The sequence below is a fragment of the Rattus norvegicus genome, chromosome 5, assembly GCF_036323735.1.
Source record: "Rattus norvegicus strain BN/NHsdMcwi chromosome 5, GRCr8, whole genome shotgun sequence".
NCBI classification, from domain to species: Eukaryota; Metazoa; Chordata; class Mammalia; order Rodentia; family Muridae; genus Rattus; species Rattus norvegicus.
Genome location: NC_086023.1, coordinates 96,555,739 through 96,579,720, shown reverse-complemented (window position 1 = coordinate 96,579,720; position 23,982 = coordinate 96,555,739). Strand labels below are relative to the sequence as shown.

The 23,982-nt window shown below is 37.0% G+C and overlaps 1 protein-coding gene across 44 annotated transcripts in view; it reads left to right on the top strand.

Annotated features, from left to right (window-relative positions):
• Window positions 1-23,982, top strand: part of Ptprd (protein tyrosine phosphatase, receptor type, D) — a 2,322,278-nt gene that overhangs the window by 835,778 nt on the left and 1,462,518 nt on the right. For all 44 annotated transcript variants that reach the window (XM_063288539.1, XM_063288540.1, XM_039111462.2 and 41 more), the window contains one exon: window positions 6,591-6,632. The gene's annotated coding sequence lies outside the window, so the exon portion shown is untranslated. The remainder of the gene's footprint in view (window positions 1-6,590; window positions 6,633-23,982) is intronic.

The following is a 23,982-nucleotide window of genomic DNA, read 5'->3' as shown; positions in this document are numbered from 1 at the left end:
AAGGATACTGGTCACACATATGCACACTCTGACTCAGTAATTCTTCAAGATCAATGTCCTTTATGAAGAAGCACATATGTTCACCAAGGGCCAAGTATAAGGAGCTGAGGGGGTTTGCAACCCCATAGGAAGAACAACAATACCAACAAAGACCACTCCCCAAAGCTCCCAGGGACTAAAGCACCAACCAAATACTACACATGGAGGGAGCCATGGCTCCAGCTGCATGTGATTGCCTTATCTGGCATTTTGGGGAGGGAAGGCCCTCAGTCCTGTGGAGGCTCAATGAGTGACCCAGGGGAAGGGAATGCTAGGGCACTGAGGCAGGGGTGTGGGTAGGCAGGTGGTAGAGCACTCTCATAAAGGGAATGGGAGAGAGGAAGGATGAGAGGGGAGAGGATTTGTAGAGGGGAAACAGGGAAGGGGGATTACATTTAAAATGTAAATAAAATAACCAGTAAAAAAAAAAAAAGGATACTGGTCACATCTGAATTTGTTTCAACCTAATAATGGCATTTTCACCTCAATGGTTTTTTAAAGATCTGTCTTAAAATATCCCATATCCCCTCTCCCTCCTGCTTCCTCTTACTTACTGTTTTAGTTGTAGAAATGCATCTGTAATTAATTGTGGTCAGGAACTTACCTGTGCCTTCTCAGATATTTGGCCTCTGCACAGAAGATGCTTGAAAACAAGCAGCAAACTCCTCTATGGCAAGCTGTTACTGGGTCGTTGCTGTTGTTTGTTTGTTTGTTTCTGCTTTTTCCAAAAGTGGGAAATATTCATAAATCAATATTAAAGTAGTGATATTTCACATATTAAGTTCTTTGAGCTCTATGATAATAGTGAGACATTCTCATATAAACGCAAGAATAGAGCAAAATTTTGCTTGTATTTCCATGAAATAGTAACAGTTCTAGTGTTCAAGGATGAGTTTAGTTCAACTCTTCTATGTATCATGCCTTTATACAAACATAGGTGGAAGTATGTATTAGTCTTATTAATAGTAATTAATCTCTAATTTAGGAACAAACTAAAATGAGGAAGTTATTCTTTGAAAGTGGGTCTTTCTTTGTAGCCTAGGATGATTCTGGATTTGTGCCTTCTCTGCCTCCACCTTTCAAATTGTAGGATTATAGTTTTGAGCTACAATTTGCTGGTTATTTTACATTCCTTAAATTTTTGTTATCATTCGATTAATGTTATAAAGTATCTACGTATGTACTGGAGAAGTGATTCATTGGGTAGAATGTTTCTCAGACAAGCTTGAGGATATGAGTTGAGATTTACAGAACATGTATAAAGCTAGACACAGAAGCATGTGTCTGCAATCCCAGAGTTTCAGTGATGATATCTGCAACAAGAGAGTCTTTAGATGTTTACAAGCCAGTCAGCCTGGTGTACTCTATTAATTATCAAAAAAAATTCACTTAAGGTAAAAGGTAAGGACCTACAGCTCAGATTGACCTCTGATCTCCACAGTCATGTTGTGACATATGTATACCCTGAATATAAAGACAAACACATGTACAGATTAAAAATAATTCTAGTTATGACAAAGGAAATGGCATGCTCTTTGTTATTTTAAATGCAATGCAAGTATTTGAATTATATATGGTAAATTATTTCACTACCCTTGAAATGAGCTAGTTAAATCAGTTTAAAATATATAGGAATGTTTATGAGGAAGCCACTTATTATACAAGTTCACTGGCTCCAATAACCTAGGTCAGAGAAGTTACCATCGGGTGAGGGGGAAGAAAAAGAGAAAAAGGGCACTCCTACATAGAGAAGAGAATGAGAAGAACAGAAAGAGAGCAAGGGGAGTCCATAATATTTGGATTATATAGAGCAAAACCAGGGTATGCTAGGTAGGGGCTGAGAGATGCTGGGTGGACATGGGAGTCAGGTCTGTTTTGACATGTAGAATATGCACCTCAGTCACTTGTCCCAGGATCTGATTTCAGATATATATCTAAAAGCAAACAAAATATTTAATATAAATATATTATAAAATATATTTTATTTATTAAATATATATCAAATAATAAAATTAAGACCATATAACAGTATAAAATATTTCCTGATACTGAAAAATCTGGAAAAGATAACAGCAACATTACCAACAGGATTTTGGACAGACAGAGTGGAACTGTCAAGGTGAATATCAAGGAGGAGTCATATAATTCATTCTGAAGTAGATTAATAGCTCAAACATCCTGTCCAGATACTTGCCCAGGGAAGATACAGGGTAAACACCTGAAGGGCTCTAACAACTTTGGAAAGTTTATCAAAACCTGGCTGAGAATGAAGCTGCCGCCACATACCTTTAGGATCCAGGGCCTCTTAACTACCACACATAATATTTTGAAATGAATACCTCTTTCTTGATCACAAAATTTATTGTAGATATTTTTATAGGTCCCCTATTACTCTACTATATACCAATTATAACTTACTCCGAGTTAAGTGAAAAGTAAAATGATCTCCAGAAGTTGGTAAATGTCGAGGGGGAAGGAGAAGAAAAATCAGCCTTAGAAGAGAGTCACTAGGTAGAATAACATCTCTGATACCCCCAGAATCAACCCCCAAAACCAACAATCAGTTTTCAAGTATCTGCATTTCAGGGTTGACATATGGACATATTCTTAAGGTGTGATGTATCTATTCAGTCTTTGCCTTCTTTGTCATTATTTTGCTCATTTATTTTGAAGACTTTTACTCACCAAACTTTAGCTTGTCTTCAGTTCAATTCAACTGATCTTAAAAATCCAACCAACCAAATAACAACAAAAAAACCATGGTGTTCTCCTTCTTAATATAAAATGTTCCTATCACTGATTTATCTACCTATCGCAAACACCAGACTTTAGTATAATTATATTTTAGTAAAATTGATTTTTTATTAACAATCCAGCCTTTGTCCCCTCCTCCCAGTCTCTTTTCCACAGTTCCTCATCCCATTCCTCCTCCTCTCTGTCTCCAATGGGATGCTTCCTCACCACCAGGTCCCTCCCCTCCCTGGGACAAGGATTGAGTAAATGTTGTCAAGGATTAAGTAAATCTTCTCCTACTGAGGCCAAACTAGGCAGTACTCTGCTATATGTGTGTCAGGAGGCTTCAGAAGACTTCTAAATATGCTTGCTGCCTTGTTGGTGGGTCAGTTTCTGAGAGATCACAGGGGTCCCGGTTAGTTGAGACTGCTGGTCTTCCTATGGGGTCACCCTCTTCTTCTGCTTCTGTCATTCCCCTAATTAAACCATTGGGAACCCTGACTTCAGTCCTATGGTTGGGTGTAAGTATCTGAGGCTGTCTTAGTCAGCTGCTAATCAGACCTCTCAGAGGACAGCCATGATAAGCTCCTGTCTGTAAGCACACCATAGCATCAATAGTAGTGTCAGGCTTCGGTGTCTCCCCATGATATAGATCCCCAGTTTATTCTGTCACTGGACCACCTTTCCCTCAGTCTCTTCTTGATTTTTGTCCCTGCAGTTCATTTGGACAGATATAAAATACAACACCCCTTCATGTTAACGTATTGGAGAGATCAGGAATTCAAGACCCATATCTTGGTGTAACTCATACCAAGCAAGTGAAAGATCTATTTACCATGAAAAAAAATTGAAGAAGACCTCAAATGATGGAAAGGCCTTCCATGCTCATGTATTAGTAGGATTAACATAGTAAAAATGGCCATCTTACCAAAAGCAATCTACAGATTCAGTGTAACTCCCATCAAGTTTCCAACACACACATGGAAAGACCAATTCAGTTTCATATGGAAAAACAGAAAATCTCTTTAAATGACAGAGATAGGCTTAATATTAACATATTCAAATCATTTTAAGCAACCAGCCATCTTAAGTACAATTTCTTATGTGGTAACTCCTACAGGGACCAAACAGACATATTTAAAGGCAGATTCAATACTTCCTTCCAAAGCTCAGATCTGACATTGTGGTGCCATGTTCTTCCACGGTAATTCATTTAGCCTGATAGTGATGCTAACCATAAAGTTTTATAAAATCCTACTGTCTCATTCCCACAGTCATGAGCATTAGACTCTTGTGGTTTTGTGTCTTTTTGACCTTGGAGAATATTAAGTATACCTCTGTCATTTAAAGGGATTTTCTGTTCCTCTGGTCATGCCAGACCATAGTTACACTGAACCTAGAATTATGTCCACTGAGTTCCATTTCAAAACTTCATTCCAACTAAGAAAGGGGAAAGCACAGCCTTTTTACTCACTTTCTCTAAAGCAGAAGTTTGCCTCCTGTGCATGTGTTCCTCTGGCATTTTGTACATACCAGAAATAAGAGTAACAAAGAGAAAGGTCACACTGAAAAGGAAAAGCAGAGTAGCTACATGGGGAGTTAGGTACATCAGGAAATCTGAATTACAGAATAGTTGTGAGAGATTGTCTCAGATTATTAACATTTCATGGTTTTTCAGAGATGGCACAATTTTCCACCACTTCTTGTGACCCACAAATGATTTTCAGCTGGCTGGGTGTCTGTCTGTCTGTCTATCTATCTATCTATCTATCTATCTATCTATCTATCTATCTATCTATCTATCTATCTATCTATCTATCATCTCTATCTATCTATCTATCTATCTATCTATCTATCTATCTATCTATCTATCTATCTATCATCTCTCTATCTATCTATCTATCTATCTATCTATCTATCTATCTATCTATCTATCTATCTTAGCTATTTTATTTATTTACATTCCAAAATTTTGCTGCCATTTCTGATCCCCCTCCATGAGTTCTTCACCACATCTGCCCTCCCTTCTGTATCTAGAGCATGCTCCCCCCACCCACCTTCCAACTTCCACCTCATCCTGCTTGGGAAGATGGAACCTAGAGTCAACCTCCAGTAGATAGACATGATTCCCACTTATGGGGCTAAGCACCTATATTCAAAATTTTTGACATAGAATTTTTCTTGTCTAAAGGAAATGCAGGGACAAAAATGGAGCAGAATTAATTATTCTGAAACAATTTATTTTTGACAATTAATTTAACATTTACAAACAATGCACTGTGAGAACTCAGTCTCGGAGAATGATAAGTTGTAAAACTAAAAGTGCTTAATAATACAAGGAACAAAAATACAAATCCAGGAAGCATCCAATTCTAGTTTTAAGTACAAAGTAAGGAATTTGATCTACACTATTTTTTCTGCTTATAATTTTATGTAGAGAATGACACTTAAGCCTCTTATCACCCACATAGTAAAGAACTCCTACGGAAGTTACTGTGTATGTGCATATGTGTGTATATGCACATGTATAAGTGTGTGTGTGTGTGTGTGTGTGTGTACATGTAAGTGTGCACATGTCATGTTTCTGGACACACATGCACATACTTGCCTTTGCATTTCTATCTTTACTTCATTGCCCTCAATCTAGAATGCTCACTGCCATGGTTTCCTCTCGTGTCAGAAATACCTGCATCATTTCTATACTGCAATAAAATCCCCTAGTTATGGGGTTGAGGATTTAGCTTAGTGGTAGAGTGCTTGCCTAGCAAGCACAAGGCCCTGGGTTCCGTCCTCAGCTCCGAAAAAAAAAATCTCCTAGTTACAATTTAAATTCAGCTGACATGGTTATGCACATAGGTACCTTTAAGAACAAAGTCTTGTGAGGTGTTTTTAAACCATGCAATGCAAAAGAAAATTGTTTTTTGTTTGTATGTTTGTGATTTTTTTCATTCAAAGTAAAATTTTCACTTGAACAGTTGGTATAGGTAACAAAAAATATTACATTCTAAAGGCTGAAGTAGTCGGGTTCTATTTTTTTAACACCAGAGTTAGTATATTGATAACTCATCGAAACATGCATAAAATAAGAGCTTTCTGTTCTTCTTTATACATGTCATTGAAGTTATAACAACTGTAATCAATACATGTGCCAAGGAAGTCATCAGATATGGATGTCTGCCTTTATGGAGTATGTCTTTGAAAATATTTGGGAATTAGAAATCTAAGAGAACAATAAAATTGAAATGAAGATATTAGGTTCTATTTCCATCTTTTGATTTCTAAAGTGTCCAAGTTCATTTAAACACATTCAAGTCTATTATCTGTGTATTCATTCCAGATTCATTGAGAAACTTTAATGCATTACTATCAGGATAATGACAGTTAGCTTTAATTGGTCCCCACTGCTAGATTTAATGGGCAAATGTTTTCAGGCTTTTATTATGATTCAATCTGTTTGACCTGTTTCTTCTTCCTACTATTCTGAAAACTTATGTAGCATCTTTGAAAAGTGTGAAGCATGATTATTGGCATAAAATTAACAGAATTGTGAATCTGATCCTATGGTTATTTCTGAGGCAAAAAAAGGATTAAGACACAAAAGAATAGAGTTTTTTAGTGGTTCAAATTGAGAGAGACTTGGTTTCTTTTTTGGGGTTCTTGAACCTCAAGTTGAGGGCAAATTTGGTATATCTTCTTAAGTTAATAGGTAGGTAATACACACTGTGATCATGGATAGAGGCTTAAATCTTAAATCATATTTTAGTTTTATGTCTTGGTATTGGACAATCTTAATAGTACTCTTTTTTTTCTCTCATTAGGTTTCTCTCCTGAGACCACAGCAGAGAGTGCCTTGGATGAAGGTGTGTATGATTCACATTCTCTGACCACAAACTCTTACTTTTGATAATTATATTAATAATACATAGTTATATAGCATCATTGTCATAAATATTATATGATGTCCTCTCTCATTTTGCAAAATATATGCGTGAGAAAATCAGCTAAAACTATTGCCTGTGTACCAAAACCCTTAATCCACATGAACTCTAACAAAGTCCTACGGAGTCTAGCAACCTGTTTACCATCGATACTCTCTCCCTATGAGAATGAATGTGTTCAAGAGTTCAGGGAAGATGGATCTATAATGATTCTGGAAATATATTGTTTGCAATAGAATATGTGTACTCTAAATTCTTATTTAAATGTGTCTAGACTTTCAGTGAACAAATTATTTAGAATTACCTATCAGTTTGAAAACTATACCACTCAGGAATCCTCACAAGCAAATTGTTCAATATGAGATAGATAATCACAATAAAAGTGGATAGCAGCTCTGTATAGCCAGTTTCTGGTGTTAGTCGTTTCATAATGGAATGCTAACACAGCTTTACAATTTTCCTCAATGAGATTGACCTAGAAGAGTTGAAATGTAGCAAGAGATTCTTAAAGGAAGGATGAATCCAGTTCTCATTTATCAAAACTTTGGCCAAACACAAAATAACAAATTTAAAGAACTATGAGAAGTGTATGTGTGTGTGTGTGTGTGTGTAAAATTTGACTGGTTTTGAGTATGAAAATCATAGATGACAGTGCCATGTCCCAGTAGCAAAAGACTGGGAATCCATACCCATAAATGTGATAACCACTACGCTATAGAAGCTGCAGTGAGATGGAGATGCACAGACTATGTTTAGAGGAGCACCTGAGCATGAAGAGCAGAACAAGCATGCACTTGAGAACAGTAGTGGGCAGGATGAAGCCTGAAAAGTGAGTATTGCACTCAAGAGCTATCAAGCCTCAGTCCTTCTCCCCAAAGGAAATACCAAGAGAACACTCACTTAAATGACAACCTACTAGGACAGGTTTAAGTGAAGTTTAGGACAAGGTAGAGAAAGAAGTTTTGAGCTTTTTGTCTTTCCTGAACTTAAGAAATAATATCAAATAGGCTGGGTGTCTAATCATAATATCTTTCTAGCTTCATTAAATTGACAGAGTAGACAGACAACTCTTCAGGGGCATAACCCCTGAGTTGATGAGCTGCTGAGACAGTATTCTTAAGCAATTCTACTTTAAAGGAAAAGTTGGGTATTGGTTCCTAGGTAGGAAGAAATGTGGATTGTGTATTATCATCAGTAATGATTGATGCTTGCCTAGACTTTTATGTAAACATAGAATTTGAGGTAATATAATTATGAACCAATCATTGTAATTTAATTTGACTCAAAACATTTTATATGGATTCCTCTTGTTTCTCTCTATGAACAATGTGGAGTTCTATAAATGCACATGTGACTGTTTTCTTAAGATTTAAATGTTTAAGTATAGTTTACCCCTTGGATTCATTTTTAGTCCCCTTGTAGAGGCTGGTTTTGTAGTACCTAGAATGAATCTAGTTGTTGGGCAATGCCAAGTTAAAAATGAATGGACTCTGGGAACTCTGGGGTCCAGTTTAGTTGATACTGTTGTTCTTCCTACGGGGTTACAATCCCTTTTGGCTCTTTCACTCCTTTCCCTAACTCTTCCTTATTGGTCTCTGACCAATCCAATGGTTGGCTGTAAGTATCTGCATTTGTCTTCATCAGTTCCTGGTAGAATCTCTCCAAGGACAGCCATAGCAGGCTCCTACCTGCCTGCACAATATAGCCTCAGAAACAGTGGCAAATTTGGCAGATTCACATGGGATGGATCCCACCTTGGGTCGGTCACTAGTTTCAGAAACTGCTCTAGTTTTGTCCCTGCATTTATTTTAGACAGAAACAATTCTGGGTTAAAAAATTTGAAGATGAATGGCTGGCCTCTGCATCAACTGGGGTCAATGTCTATCTACTGGAGGTGGTCTCCAAGGAGCATATATGGCCTGGTTCATGGACCTGAGCATATGTGTAGCAGAGGGCTGCCTTGTATGGCCACAGTGGGAGAGGATGTGCTTAATCCCGTGGAAACTTGCTGTCCCAGGGAACAGTGATGCTGGCATGGGGGGGTGAGGTAGGGGTGGGTGGGCAGATAAGGGGAGTGGGATAGTGTGAAGATAGTTTGAAGAACTCAGGGAGGGGGACCATGAATGGGAACAATTTTGGAATGTAAATAAAATAATTTAATACCGATTTTTTTAAAAAAGTGAATGAATGGGTTTAGGCACAAATCTCCTTCATGCAGAGGGAGATGGAACACATCAGCTAACACATGTAAAGAATCCCAGTTTTGTGTGTGGCAACCTAGACTCAGTCTACTTGCCAGGACTCTCTGGAGTTACCCAGCCCTAACTGTTTCAACGACTTGAAAACTATACTGTTTTTCTAGCACAAGTCCTAGAAAGTTACCATAATGTAAGGAAGTTTCAGGTATGGTGCTGATAGTGGCTCCAAATTAGGATCATCCTGGGTTTGAAGTATGGTTGTCACTTACTAGGATATGAGTATAGAGGAACTCCTGGGCCTGACAGAAAAGGACAAACATGCACTTGAGAACAGTAGTAAGGAGGCATGAAAACTGAAAACTGAACATTGCACATAAGAGCTATCAAGTTTTGGTACATTTTCCCCAATGAAAATACCAAGAGAGTATTTACTTAAACTGTGTATCCATGGACAGTTAAATATGAGCCAAGATAAAATTTTATAGTACTCATCACAGGGTGTGAGAAGGTCTATAGAAAATGTTGCGTGGCAACTAGGGAAGTAGTTGAAGTACTTTGTACATGCTAAGAATGGCCCTGCCCCTTAGTCCTACTATTGTAATAAACCTGCTGACAAATGAGGTAAAATTGGAAATGGATATATTCGTAAGTAATCTATATCATTTCCAATCTAGGTGGCACCTTGATTTCAGACTTGCAAAGCACCAATACTCATATGTTTATAAGATGATAAATGCGGTCTAGTTTAAATTAGTTCATTTGCTAAGTTATTAGAATTAAGTTATAAAAGTGTAATTCTTTCTGCTGGGATCTGATATAGGGAATAAAAGATTTCCTTCACCACCTGCATACCAGAGAAAGGGGCACTGAATTAAATCTATCATGACAATGTCTTGATCTTAGACTTTCATTCTCTGAAAGTCTGAGAAAGAAATGTATGGTGTTTCTACACCTGGTACATAGCATTTTATTACAAAAGCCTGGACCAAGAAACAATTTGATATCAAATGATGTGCTATTGTGAATACTGCCTAAAGCGTTGGAGGGATTTTGAAATTTAATGGTGGAAAGAACCTTAAACCATTTAGAGGTACATGGTAGAAATTTGTGTGACTTGGACGAAGCCTCAACATGCTTTTAAAATCTGGAGGATAATAGATTTTTGGTCTTGGCTGAATTGTGTTTGTATATTTTTTATAGAAGATTGAATTTGTAAGCAATAAAATCAGACAATTAGCTGATAATATTTTTTAAGTAAAGTCTTAAAAATAGCTTTGATCTTCATGGCTACATACTTACAAAGAGAAAGCAGTCGAACAATGGTTTGTTTTCTAATTCATTGACAATCTCTTGTGTTATCAAATTATGATTATTTTCAACCTTCTCTCCTCAGCCCTGTCATATTGCCTCTGTCTTCCAGGGAACCCTTTCTTCCCACAAGTTCTTTCTCAACTTGATATCTTTTATCTTTAGTTTTGGAAATCTTGAGTTTACTTATGAATCCTCTCAGGAGTAGAGCTTATTTACTGGAACAAGGACAACTTTTCAGTGGCTATATCATGGAATAACCCAATACAATCCATTCTTAGTACCTATTAACAACCTAAAGTGCCTCAGTTATTGACAGGACCTCCTTAGTTCTATTATGCATGAAAAATGGTGAAAGGGCCAATAAAGAGAAGGAACTCTGTGGGTAGACACAAATGCATTGAGATCATGAGATCAATGGACATGTCAAGACTAGAAGACATTGTTTCATAGAAATTCTGCTCAATCTCTGTCATCTACTTTTCTTTCCTAGTTCCACTTTCATAATATTCTTTGAGCCTAGAACACAATGAGGTAGAGGTCCCATTTATGGCTGAATACTTCATAATCATTTATATTTTACATTTTGACTGATTATGCATATGTATAAGTCAATGCCTACTACCAAATGAAGCTTCTGTTGTTTAGGATGAGAGAGATGCTAATCTATGGGTATAAACCTTAAGAAGGTAGCTTAAACATCATTGCACTTTGCATAACAACAGTAGTAGATTCTTACCTGAGACATATAAACTCCACAATTACTGGTTCTTGGTTAGGTTTATAGTACCAGGAATGAAATAATTCCTATGGAGCATGCCTTAGTAGATCTAAAACTGACTGGTTCCTGCCATAATAGTGATGCCACAATTTTAATAATAAGCACAACTTGCTAGATATATTGTTATCATGATCATTATAGCTCCTGAGGTCCATAGCTTGCTCATACAGTTGATAACTTTCCTTCCCAAACAGTATTCAAAGCACCTTCTAGCATGATGAAAGCTACCTGACAGGCAGGAAACTTCTAGTTCCAGTGTACCTTGGTTTCTCATAGTCCCACAGTATATGGTGTCTTCAGTGATACAGTCTTGTGATTGAGTTGTGCCAGAGATCCCAAGACATTATCAGTAGCTTTCAATAATTTGAGACTTTCTAAGATCTTATTCTATTGGCCAAGAAGGGGCTTTTTAGGAAAAAAAAACATTTTCTAGAACTTAAATATTTATGAAATTTCTGCCGTATTCATTTATTTTACAAAAACAAATGAGAAAAACATGTTTCTAAAAAAATTACCAAGAACATGTTAGACTATAACTTCAAAGCTTGGATAATTTTTTTAAAAGATGTTCTGCCCATTTCAATTAAAAGTATAGAAGTGGGACAAAAGGAAAGCCAGCTGTTGTTTTTTTGATGCTTCACGGAAAATAGAGCTATATGATGCCACACACATGCTGATCTTTCACAAGAATGAGGATGGCACTGAGTCTTAACAAGCCACATCACCAGCACACAAAGTCATGAAGAAGGTCAACCCTAAAGGCCATCGAGAAATGGAGTCCTGTAGCTCTGGGATTGAGATCTTTGCCATATAGCTTTAGGAATTTGCTGATACCTGTTGTCTTTGATACCCTCAGATTCCAAAGTTGTGAATACTCTATTTCTGTGTCTTGATACACTGTTTATACCACTATTGGCACCAACTAATGTATCAGTAAAATGATCATAAATACCTGTATTTATCAAGACAGAAACACAGGAAAGAGGGGGTTATGGAATGAGTCTCAGAATTGTCTTAGGCAAGTGGAATATTATTCAGTTTATGTAAAAATACTAGGTAAATAAAGAAGGCAATTTCGGAAGGCAATAGTAACCATTTTAATTTTTAATGTAATTGAAAAATTTTTTGACATTTTAGTTCATTTGTTTAATCTTTCTTAGAATTTGTTTAGTTCATTGGTTTATAAATATGCATACACAGATGCACATATCTATATATAACCCAAAACAGATGAACATACATCAGGTACATATATGCACAGTTACATACATAAAAGACACACATACCTATAGACACAGATGTACAGATGTATAAACACATGCACAAGTATGCATTCACAAACATTCATAAACACACATACACATATATAATACATACATGCATACATACAAACAAGCACAGCAGACTTACACTTTAGTAAGATTTCAGAAAAGCAGGCCTTTCTATTTTATAGAGGTACATGGACAATTTTAACCCCTGTACAGTTTGTTAAAATGCTATTAATCTAGTTCATATTCAGATTTTGAGTACTCCCAACAACTTCCTTAAGTCTATAGTTAAAAAGTTTGTGTTTTCTGAACTTTTCTTGTCATTAATTTTTATTATATGCTTTAAATTGAAACAGCATTTAAATTCAGTCATGCTATATTCTCATATACATTCTCAGTATTCTACACACTTAATTGTACACTAATGTGCAGTTAAACAAATGTACTCTACACATCTTCTGCTTGGTTTTACCCAATGGTAGCATTCTATAAACCTCACTATCATATCACCACCCAGATGCTAAGACAGTTCAAACATTAGTATTGTTCAGATTTTCCGTTTCTTATATGTTTTGCCATGTGAGCTATATACAGTTGCTCACATGCCTGCTGCATTGTCACAACTCTGATAAATATAAAACTACCACATGCTCTGTGCTGTCTCCTTGTAACCAAACTCATCTACTTCTGTTACCTGTCTTCACCCTGATTCTGAACCCCAACAATCTCCACTGTACTGTCCATTTATTTTTAATTTCAAAATTATATATAAATTAGATCTTTAGGAATTGACTTTCCTTTTCTTTCCTCACTTTAATTTTTTGCATATTTCTTGAGTTTGGTGAATGTGTTATAGTCATTTTATTTGTTGATTCACATTTGTTGTGAAGAAGTGTTCAACTGTCTGTGCTAGATACAGTTTGTTAAAAGGCATCAGATTCCAGTTTTTACCTATACAAATGTTTCTTTGAATATTTATAAGAATTTAAGGTTATATTTTGCAACATAAATACATCATAAATACCAAATAGATTTGAATGGTTTCATTAATGTCTTAGTTAGGGTTTTATTGCTGTGAACAGAAACCATAATTGATGAAAATTTTATAAAGGACAGCACTTAATTGGGGCTGGCTTACAGGTTCAGAGGTTCAATCCATTACCATCAAGGTAAGAGCATGGCAGCATCACAGCATCCAGGCAGGCATGGTGCTGGAGGAGCTGAGTTCTACATCTTCACCCGAAAAAAGCCAAGAGCAGCCTGAGCATCCTCAGGCAGCTAGGAGGAGGGTCTCCAAGTCCACCCCCACAGTGACCACTTCCTCCAACAAGGCCATACCTTTTAATATTGCCATTCCCTTGGCCAAGCATATGCAAATCATAACAATTAGGATGTATTATTTTTCCTGAGAAAAGCAGCTCCTGTGTGTGTGTGTGTGTGTGTGTGTGTGTGTGTGTGTGTGTGTGTGTGTGTGTAAGAGAGGGGGGGCAGGCAGACAGACAGTTGAACAACAGGACAGGAGGGTTTATCCATAACCCAGCATAGTCATATGAATAAATATAAGCTGCAGTAGTAGTTCCTTCCTTAAAGACTACAAGAAAATTAAGTTGAGAAAGAAAAATTGCCCCTCTCTGGGACATCTAAGGATAGGAGACCTTTGCTGTTGAGTAAAGCAAAAAGTATTTTTTGGCAGGGAGAGCTTAACCTAAGTATACCATGGGCTGGAAAAAGAGAAAATGTTGGGGTGTCTGGAATTTGAGATACAGATTTCTTAAAAGAAAAAAACACACTGAGAGTTCCCCACTCAGGAAAACATTGGCAGTTGCCAATACCAACTTCTCTGAGTTTGCAAACACAGACTGAGTTTACACTCACGATTTAAAGCTATCCAGATGAAAAGCACAGAAGTTCATTCAAGGAAGCACGGACTCCAATTTCTTCTTCTGTCAGCACTGTGATTTCTGAGTTGTGGGATTATCCTAGAGGAGAGCCAAAAACTACAAAATCTGAGAGAAGAAGCAGAGCCTGAGTTAGTCAGTCTGCGCTCATCCACTGCAATGTTCTTTGTAGACAGTATCAATTCAGAGTAACTGAAACCCAGCTTAGACTATGTACTGTTATTAAAACATCACACAGAGTCCAGCTAGGAATAAAGTAACTGAGACAAAAGAGTAAGCAGCCTGACAAAAATACAGACAGATGGGTGGATTGTTTGGAAAATTACTTACTCTTTGAAGATCATCAAAACTTTTTTTAAAAAATAGTTTGAATATTGAAGGTTTAACATATGCGTTACACTTTATTTTAAGTTAAGCAGCATACCCTGATACTCTGACACTTCCATTTCCGTTCTACCTGGGTCATATCCTTGGTACCCTAATCCCATTTGGAAGTATACAGTGATTAAAGAATCACTTAAAATTACTAACCTGGTACATGGTCTCTCTCACAACCATGATTTGGGGAAAATTGCATGCAAAGCCTTTCTGGTGATCTCATTAAGTGATAGGTCATGGCATAATAGGTCTAACTAAGTCATGATTTTGACTATTCATCCCCTCTCATACCATACTCTCTCTCTCTCTCAAATAAATACAGGACATACTTCATGAGTGAAGCTACATGTTTACATATTGCTTTCAGTAAGGTACACATTTTAATCAAAATTGTTAGCCATACTCCCCAAAAAGTAATTCACTAGAAGTAAGACTGATGGACTAGTGCCTACTCCTTCATAGGATAGTGATGGGTAGGTTTTGGGATAGTATTGCCATTATTTTGAACACCATACATTGGGTAGAAGAATGACATCTTTGTCATGTTTTCTCATGAGGTAAATCACTGTGAAGTTAAAACTACAGACTTTAGGCTTACAGGCTTTAGGGTAGACTAGGGTTGCATATAGTGGGTAACTGGGAACATTTCCCAGCAGTGCTAGAGGCTCATCCTCACACGCCAGAGTAGGCTTTATCTGAACATAAGCACAACCAAGTTGCTTATAATTATAAATTACAATGATGTCATTTTGAAGGGATTAAGTAAGAATGCCCAAGAAATGACTTCAAACAGCCTCTAGAATGTGCAAAAAGGAATGAAACTGGGTAACAGCCCCCCACTCATGGGCTAAAAAGACAGGGTGACAGAAATGGAGGTATAGTGGAGCATTGTGGGCAATGTGGTTTTGGAAGGATGTGTTGTAACATATTTATCTTATGTAGTCTTTAGCAAATTTGACAGTGGTAGTGAAATCCACAAACAAATGAGAAAACTGAGTCATAAAGCACATGGTAAATACATATAAGGCAAGTTGTTATTGTTGTCAAACTCACATTCTTTCTATGAAATATAATAACCAGCCTTAGATATGAAAGGAGAAAGTTTGACCAATAATCAATTATTTTACTAAGAAAGAGGTAATAATTTTGTACTAAATTATTCTCTGAATTCTCAACTACTTTAACTCTTTCTGAAATTGTTTATCTTTTATACTAGAAAAACAAGTGGATGAAAAATGAAGCCATAAAAATTAAAACGTCTACGATTTCTTCAGCTATATATATCATGTATCTGGTAGTTATTATAAGCCTAGAAACTGTTCTTAAATAAAGCTGCAGATGCCAAAAGTACACTCACATAGCACTTGTTTTTTTATCATGAAATCTAAATAGTTTAATGTGAGCATAGCAGAATTTCCATTTGCACGAAATTTAAAAGAAAACTAAATACTACATTGAATCTCAAACATAATGAAGGATGAAAGTTTTCTTTGTTGTTTTGTTTATTTTCTTTTCTGAACAATTGCTCAGGAAATTATCATCAAAGAAATCACGTAAACAAAGCCCATCTTTCCTGTGAGACTCGAGTTATTATGTTGCTGTGTGTTGTTGATACACTGAATATAGCGTCTCACAGTAACTCTGTAAGAAATGTTCTTTTTCTTGCTGATTCCTTAGAGATCTTTTATGAAGCCTATTCTTCTAGCCACTCACCAGTTTAAATGACTCCATAGAAAATATTGCCTAAGAAATGCTACTTACCAATTTAATCCAGAAGTATTTAAATATTCTGTAGTAAAACTATACTAATGCTGAATCTTTAAAAACATACGGAACTAGTAACTGAATGACAGGCTGTGTTTTGTAGTGGTTAAAAATATCACTATTTGCAGATGATATGATGGCATACTTGAGTGACTCCCCCATCCCAAAATTCCACCAAGAACTCCTTCACTTCAGCAAAACCACTTCAGCAAAGTGCTTGGATATAAAATTAACTCAAACAAATCAGTAGCCTTCCTCAATTCAAAGACTCAAAATATAAAGGGGCTGAAAAAGAAATTGGGTAAATGATACCCTTCACAATAGTCACAAATAATAAAAAAATACCTTCGTTTGACTGTAACCAAGCAAGTGAACGATCTGTATGACAAGAACTTCAAGTCTCGGAAGAAATCAAAGAAGATGTAAGAAGAAAGACCTCCCATGCTCATGGATCAGCAGGATTAACATAATAAAAATGGCCATCCTACCAAAAGCAATTGATAGATTCAATGCAATCCCCATCAAAATTCTAACTTAATTCCTCACAGAGAGAGCAAGAGCAATTCTCACATTCATTTGGAACAACGAAAAACCCAGGATAGGGAAAACTGTCCTCAACAATAAGAGAACTTCTGGGGGAATAACTATCCCTGACCTTAAGTTCTACTATGGTGCAATAGAGATAAAAAGTGGATGGTATTGGTGCAGAGACAGGCATGTAGATCAATGGAATATAATTGAAGACCCAGAAATGACACCACACATCTTTGGTCACTTGATCTTTGACAAAGAAGCTAAAATCATCCAGTGGTAAAAAGATAGCATATTCAAAAAATGGTGCTGGCTTATGTGGTGATTAGCATGTACAAGAATGCAAATTGATCCATTCTTATCTCCTTGTACAAATCACAAGTCCAATTGGATGAAAGACCTCCACATAAAACCAGATACCATGAATCTATTAGAAGGGAAATTGGGAAAGGACCTCAAATGCATAGGCACAGGGGAAAATTTCCTGAACAGAACACCAATTACCAAGGCTCTAAGATCCAGTATAGACAAATGGATCTCATAAAATTGAAAAGTTTTTGTAAGGCAAAGGACACTGTAATCAGGACAAAATGGAAACCTACAAATTGGGAAAAGATCTTTACCAATCCTACATTCAATAGAGGACTAATATCCTATATATACAAAGAACACAAGAAGTTAGATTCCGGAGAACCAATTAATCCTATTATTTGGCACAGAGCTAAACAAATAATTCACAACTAAGGAATCTTAAATGGCCGAGAAGAACCTAAGGAAATCTTCAACATCTTTAGTCATCAGGGAAATTCAAATCAAAACAAACCTGCGATTCTGCCCCACACCAGTCAAAATGGCTAAGAACAAAAAGCCAGGACACAGTAGATGCTGGTGAGGATATAGAGAAAGAGGAACACTCCTCCATTGTTGGTGGGATTGCAGGCTGGTATGTCTACTCTGGAAATAAGTTTGGTGGGTCCTCAGAAAATTTGACGGAGTACTGCCTGAGGTCCCAGCTTTACCACTTCTGGGCATATACCCCAAAAAGATGCTCCAACATATTACAAAGACACATGCTCAACTGTGTTCATAGCAGCCTTATTTATAATAGTCAGAAGCTGGAAACAACCCAGATCTCCCTCAACATAGGAATGCATACAGAAAATGTGGTACATTTACAAAATGGAGAACTACTCAGTCATTGAAATCAATGACTTCATGAAATTCTCAGACAAATGGATTGAACTAGAAAATATCATCCTGAGTGAGGTAACACAGACACAAAAAGACACCCATGATATGTACTCACTGATAAGTGGATATTAGGATAAAAATTCAGAATACCCATGATACAACTTTAGACTATATGAAACTCAAGAATAAGGAAGACCAAAGTGTGGATGCTTCAGCCATAATTAGAAGTTGGAACAAAATAATCACGGGAGGTAGAAGGTAGGATGGACTTTGAGGAAGAGAGGAGGGAGAGTGGAAATAAAAGGGGGCAGGATCAGGTGTGGGAGGAGAAATGCATGATATACAGCAGGCAAGGAAATTTAATGGAGGTAGGTAGCAATGGGAAATGGGAAACTGGGGGTAGCCAACAGAAAGTCCCAGACACCAGGAAAGCATGAGACTCCCAGGACTCAACAGGGATAACACTAGCTAAAATGCACAACAACTTAGAGAGAGAACCTGTAGAGACCATGTCTAAAGTTTAGGCATGGCCTCAGTTGAGGAATGAGGTTACCTGCCCTTCCAAATATTTTAACCCAGAATTGCTCCCATCTAGAGGAAATACAAGGACAAAGAGTGGAGGAGAGACTGAAGGAAAGACTATATAGAGACTGCCCCACCTGAGGATCCATCCCATATGCAGCCACCAAACCCAGTCACTGTTGCTGAGGCCAACAAAATGCTTGCTGACCGGAGCCTGATATGGATGTCTCCTGAGAGACTGTCCCAGAGCCTTATTGATACAGATGCAGATGATTGCAGCCACCATCAGATTGAGCACAGTGGAGGAGTTAGGGGAAGGACTGAAGAAACTGAAGGGGTTTGCCTCCCCATAGGAAGAACAAGAATATCAACCAACCAGAATTCCCAGAGCTCCCAGAGATTAAATGGACAACCAAAGAATACACATGGAGGGACTCATGATTCCAGCTGCATATGTAGCAGAAGATGGCCTCATCTGGTATTAATAGGATAGGGGTCCTTGTCCTGTGAAGGACTGATGTCCCAGTGTAGGGATATGCTAGGGTAGTGAGGTGAGAGTGGGTAGGTGAGTGGGGAGCACCCTCATAGAAGAAAGATATGGGAGAATATGATAGGAGGGTTTTGGAGGGGAAACCAGAAAGGGGGATAACATTTGAAAATGTAAATGAGTAAAATAACCAATAAAAAATAAACAAAAGAAATGGGAGAGACAATGACTGTAGACACATGGGATTATACAATTTCTATACGGAGGGGTTGGTCTGTGATTTTTTAGGATGCTACAAATGTAAATGAATGCATACTTATTCAACATTTACCATATATTGCAAACTGTGAAGAAAAGGGGGGATTTATTATACCTTTAGATGTAAGAATTAACTAACTCAGAAGACATGAGTAGTTTTATGATGAGCAACTCTCAAGGGTATGTGGAAACAGTAGGAGTGAAAGGATGCTGGAGCATTCTCAATAGAAGCCCAAAGCTGTCTTCAAGGGTACCTGGACAGGAAGGAATCCAGGATTCACGACAAAGAATAATAACACATGAAATGCCAGTTTTCTAAGTAAAGAGTTTATGGGAGAATTCTGAAAAGAATATATTGTAGCTGAAGCCAAAACTACTCCTGGATCATTTTGGCAGGAAGAAGGACTCGTGGATCAGATTCTTTGGTACTGCAAACTCACCAACTTGGCATTTTTTGCATCTTGTTTTTCCCATAAGTGGAGCAAAGCATAAAATAATATAATATTAAAATGTTTGTGAAAAAAGAAGGTCATAGAATCAATTGGGTATAATTCCATTTTTCCCTGATGTGAAACCTACTCACTGTGGAATTGACCACCTTCAGGACAAAATTCAGTAGAATTTATACACTGAAAAAAATATGTGATCTCACTGTCTATTCAATTTCAAAATACTTCACCATACCAAAGTAACTCTCTTCATTCATTGTTGGCTGTTTCCTCCCATGTACCAGACTGGTATCAGATTGCTTCAGGTTACATTATGGGATGCTCTCCCCACCCTCAATGACAGTCAAAGGTCATATATGTTGCTTGTAAGAATTCAAGAGCAGTATTGTCTTTTTTTTAAATTAATCATTCCATTTGTTTATATCTTAAATGATACCCACTTCCCAGTTACCCCTCCACCAACCCCCATTCCCACATCTGCTTTCTCCCTTCATTTTTGCCTCTAGAATGGTGCTCACCAACCAACCCACACTCTCTTGCTCCACCACTCCATCATACCCTATGCTGGGCGTCAAACCTCCCTAAGACCAAGAGCCTCCCCTCCCATTTCGGTCAGGCAAGGCCATCCTCTGCTGCATATGTATCTGGAGCCATTTTATTTTATTTGACCCTTTTATATACATAATGGAATCGGTGTTCTAAAAGTTCCTTATCAGCAGGCTTGCTTGGGTTCTAAGAAACCTTTCTGTAGCATCAGAAATCTCACAGCTATAACTGAGTTCTTCCAAGTTTCTCTAGATATAATGCTTTTGGATAAAGTGACTTAATGATATTAGAAATCAGAACAGACAGGTGTTGCAGGAAGGATATATTATCCTAGATATTCCTGATCAAAACTAAGGGGAGTTTGGAGACTGAAAGACAGAGATATTTCTCCAAGGTAAGAATAAATGAGTTAAATGTTAGCCAGACAGGACTGAGATGCTGTAGTGAAGGTCTGATTGTTTTACAGTAAATACTTTAGGGATCCATAATCACATGATTTTAAAGTATTATTGACATGGAGAAGCAAATAACCAAATGTAATATATAACACAAAATTATAACTGCACTTTCCTATTTATTTATGTAAGTATATGTAAAATGAAATGTACATATGCATATATAAGTGTGATCACATTCTCTAGTGCATGCATAGCTCTTAAAAAACTTGCATCAAAATGGGAGCAGTCATTGTGAAACTAAGTGAGAATCCCAGGGATTTTCATTTGTTTCTCTATTCTTTTCATGATTGTTGAAGTCTCCACATGATTAAATGCTAACATAGACCCTAAGCAAAACATAGAGGCTGTATTTACTCACAACAAAGGACAGCAAGACAGCAATCTATTATTAGATATTTTACTCAGTTTTTTTTATTAATTTGAGGTAGAAAATAAACACAATGATTATTTGAAAAAAGAAATGGAAGAGGTCCACTTTCCTCTGCAGACCAAATGACTTTTTGCTGAGGTGACACTCAGCAAATTCCTGCTCTTCGCACCTTAATCATGGTCTTTTAGTTGAATCAACCCCAAATTCCCGAAGACTTCCTCTTCACCGTAGAACACTAATGGTTCATTTTTAATTCTTATATGCATTTTACCAAATGTAAAGTCGTCATTAGTGTTAAAACGAGAAGAAACTTAAACAATAGTTGGTGTAGGTCTAGGCTGAAGCCCATTGAGGCAACCAATTTTTCCTTCTTCATGTATGCCACAAAGAAGTGGCCGGTACCCGTTAAGGGTCTGGGAGCCCAAGCTATATCCAATGGGGCTTGTTGTGAAGCTAACAGACATTAACTGAAGGGATGAAAGCTCTACCTGTTCCTCTATTGCCCAGGACTCAAAAAATGAAACAAAACAACAACAAAAACAAAAACCCATTGCAAGCATGTACCATAGACTATTCCACCACATAGTGTTAGATGCCCTCTCTTATTGAACATAGTAAGAGAACTCTATTTAGTCTCATGGACTTGACCATCCTGCTAGCTGTGACGTTAACAATATTTTTAACAAATATTAGTAAAAAAGGATAATTTGCATTAGTGTCTTTTGACCCTAACACCTGAGACCTTATGCTATATGCATGGGGTGGTTCAGTTCATAGCCCTCAGTCTTCTGTAGTTACCCTAATATAGCGTGCTAAACTGGGATGCCTGAGTGATCATGACAATATCTGAAGGTCTTATATGGAACGAAATATTTCTTATCCCTTAAGGCATCTTCCACAAAATTTTTAGTCATTAAATTCATAATGGAGTCTATAATATAATAGTTATGGTATTTTATGCCAATCCTGCAGCAGATGGCTGAACGAGAATACTGTGCATGTCTGCTCCTTAATGCCTGTGATGCAAACCTGAAATTATGAAAAAGAGATTTCCTTCAATCGGTTTCTTCCAATTTTATATTTTAATACCTCTCCTTGAAAATGTATTCGAAGATTCAGGTAGAGCATGCCAGGCAGCTCCTGAATGTCAGAGTAAATAAAACAACTCTAATCGTAAAGGTAGTAGGAGATAATCTATTCTGGAGTCATTTTGAGTGACTGTGATCTGGGAACACATATGTAGCTTACTCAACAGTCCATGGTCCAATGTGGAAGCAGATTCACGGAGTTTTGCAATTTTACAGAACAAAGAGAATAATCAATCAAGGCAAGTTTAAAGTACATTGGTGGGTACATCAGAGAGGCAGTTATGGCAAGACGGGGAAGGATTTTCTCTAGGCCTTAGAGGTTATCTGATGACATTCTCAGTTTTTGGTTTGGGGGAAGCTAGTAGTCTGCTAAGTTAGTAGACTTTGGGGGCATTTGTCTATTAGTCATGGTATGCTAGTTCAGACATAGGGGTGGACAAGGGGGTGCTAAAGCTAATCCAAAAGAAGCTTAACTAGCCTCGGACCTGCAGCCTTTTAGCTTCTGCGTATCACTGCAGTTTTAAACAGACACTCTATGTAGATAGAGCTTGTTTCTAAGAATTTTCATTCAGTGTATCATCCTAACCATGGGGATCACTTCCAAATGCCAATTGCTGAAAGAACTGAGCAAGCTTCTTTTCATTACTTTTATTTATAAAATGAATACTGAGCACTCATAACAAGATAGATTAAATATCCCATTTATCTTTCATGATATTAATATAGTTTTCACAAACATACCAGTAAGCAGTAAATAATTATTCAGAGTAGAGAGGCAATAGCGCTGTAATGTTTAATTACATAGAACATGGTTGAGGTTTGTCTCTGCAAATGTCTCTCTGACCTTCTAACTGATTCCCTCCAAACATCCCTGAGAAGCACATAGGAACTCTTATTTATCACTGTTTGCAGAGAGATTGAATCCTTGGGACATGAAGGAGCTTGAAGAGGGTCACAGAGTCGGTATGTCAGTCGGCACAAAGAATTTATCACCCAGGTCTTTGATTGTTAATTTTCACAACTATAACCAGAGATATATCCTATTTCCTATATCTCTTCCTAGAATATTATACAAGTTATCAACTCTATTTGTACAGTGTCATAATTAAAGACATGTGCCACAGTATCTAGATGCATTCTGTGTTTTTCAAATATTATCTTTCTCATTCCTCAAATATCTTAATGGTATTATTTAATAAATTATTTATTCAATTCATCTATTCGTGTATGTAATAGATACCTTCTGAACTCGTGTAAAACATTTTTAACTTTGCTAATAAACAGGACATAGACAACCTCAATTTCTATAGTATGAGAAGAAACAAATAAAAAAGAGAAAAATTGTATTATGGAATAATACTATATTGGAGCTGCATGGAAAGTAAGCTAAAGGAAAGATTTCATGAGTCTCATGGACCTGTTTGCAGGAATTAAGAGCTTTTTTTCAGAAAATAGAAGATTTGAGCAAGATAATTTTGTATGTGTGAGTAACAGAGTTTATATGAATCCAAAGTACAGATACAGGCACAAGGGAGTATTCAGTCTCTGTTCCATGAAAGATACAATGCCCATGACTGGAACTTTATTTTTGAAAAGACAGTTACCTCCAAAGTAGACCATGGATCCTGTCCACACATATCACCTTAAATCCTATGTGCTTTCTCCATTAAACCTACCATCACTCTGGGAGCACATTGACTTCACAACTTAAACTTTTATTATGAAATGAATGCAAGCATATAAAAGGCAGCTAAAATTTTAAACTACTAAAACTACA